This window comes from Nannospalax galili, unplaced genomic scaffold, assembly GCF_000622305.1.
Source record: "Nannospalax galili isolate Female #2095 unplaced genomic scaffold, S.galili_v1.0 scaffold761, whole genome shotgun sequence".
NCBI classification, from domain to species: domain Eukaryota; kingdom Metazoa; phylum Chordata; class Mammalia; order Rodentia; family Spalacidae; genus Nannospalax; species Nannospalax galili.
Window position 1 is genome coordinate 317998 of NW_008346389.1, and position 2078 is coordinate 320075.

Here is a 2078-nt window from a genome sequence, read left to right on the forward strand (position 1 = left end):
CTGCCTCCCACGCCCACTCGCGTGCGCGCGCGGCGCGGGCCCGACGCCGGTTCAGGACTCCTGCGCGCGTGAGCGTGCGGGGTGCCCCCGACCCTCGCTCGGCGGCGCTATCGGAGCGCCGGGCCCGCCCGCGCTCGTGGCCTGGAGCCCCGAGTGGGCGACGTGGCTGCCTTCCCGGGGGTACACACGGGGACCTGCCTCCCCCTCAGGCCCCTAAGGAGCATCTGGGGCCGACGTGTGCGGGCGGGGACTGTCCACGCCGCAGGACCACGGACCCGGGCAGCGGCGTGGACTGCAGCCGCGTGTCCTGTCGGTAGTTACTCCCAGTTTTCCCGCTTCCGGGCCCTTGGATCCTGCTGCACTTCCAGAATGGCTTGCGGCTGGCTCTGCAGCGCGCTGCACTCCCGCGTGTGCCCCGCCAGGGGGCGCGGGCCGCTCACTGCCGGGTGTGCAGCCCTCCAGGGGCACTGCCCAGTGCGCCCCACACCGATGATCCCAGTCGGGAAATCCTCCGCTTGGCTCTCCCACCCACTTCTCCAGTCTGCTCCATAGGAGCTTAAGCCTGTCTTGGAGGTCCAGGAGCTGACCATCCGCCTCTGTATGACTCCGAGCTGCGGAGGGTGGGGAATCTTTGAGCAGGGACCAGGTGGCAAGTGCTGTGCCTTAATGAAAAGCAGAGAGCTGGACCGACCCTGGAGGCCTGGGTTCTCGCGTCAGCCCCACCTGTTATTGGCGATGTGATAGCTAAATCGGTCCCCCTCTTCAGGACAGATTTCTCAGTATAAAAAAACAAGTGCTATGTGCACAAACCGTAATTTGCAAGTCCCTCTTCTCACACATTCTCAGTCAGTGACATGAAGATAAGCCTTGCTTATTCGATCCCTAGAGAGATGAATCTACACGGTTCCATATTAAGTGCATATTAAGTGCAACACCTCCGGAAATATCTGCGGGTGTAGCTTGAAGCATTCTGGAAGTCTTGTTTAGTTTTAAAATTCGTATGAATTTCGCATTCTGCTCCATAATGGATTTCTTTGCTTTGATGAAGAAAACAATAGCTTCTCCTGTCCCCAAAACATCTTTTCGTAAAATTTGAAGATGTACCATTATCCTGTGATATTCATTACCTATTCGGTTTTTCCGTAACTATTCAGCACATATAGAAACCAGATTTGGTCCTTGTTCCTCCCGAGCTCACAGCACATTGGGGAAAATACGTTATACAACCAACTAAGAGTAACTGTGTTGCTTTTCAACTGCAAAGGTGCAAGGGTACCTAAAGTGGACTCAGCTTCCTAAGAAAAAGGCACTTCCGGTTACATAGGCGAGGGAGCAGTTAAGACACCTCTGGTTAGAGGGAAGGAAAGGTGAGAGGGCCCCAGCAGGCAGGGCTGAAGCAATAGGAAGCCTCCAGCAGGCACCAACCAGTGGCTTGCTAGCCCTTCAGGGCTGGTTTCGATAAAGCTTGTATTTCTTGAGGCTAGAAAGGCACTGAAGGGTGTTAAGTGTTGGGAGTGGGCAAGCAGGATCACATTCCTGTTCTTGAAAGGTGTCTGAGGCAGCCATGTGAGGAGCTGGTTCATTGCAGGCTCAGAGTCCAGGGCAGGAAAACCGAGCCAGGATGCTTCCCGTGCGTCCTATTTGTAAAGTACTTGGTGTTTTCTGTGTATGCCCTAGCTAGCTGATCTTTTGGGTTCTTGGCTCTGCTTTCATATGCACTCGGTTTTGTTAGGGGGAGGGGGAAGTATCAGAATACCTTTCTGTAAATCATTGTTCCCTTACTTTCAATGCCCTGTGTTTTTAAGGACATTAGCTGGGGCTGGAGAGATGGATCAGCAGTTAAGAGCACTGGCTGCTCTTGCAGAGGGCTCAGGTTTGATTCCCAACACCCAAATGGCAGCCAACAACCATCTGTAACTCCAGTTCCAGAGGCATTCGTAGTCCTCTTTTGACGGCCACAGGGCTTGCAGGACACGGGTGCACTTAACACATATGCAGGCAATACACTCATACACATAAAATAAAATATTAAAAAAGACTTTAGCTAATCTTGTTAAATTTTAGGTTAAATTTATATA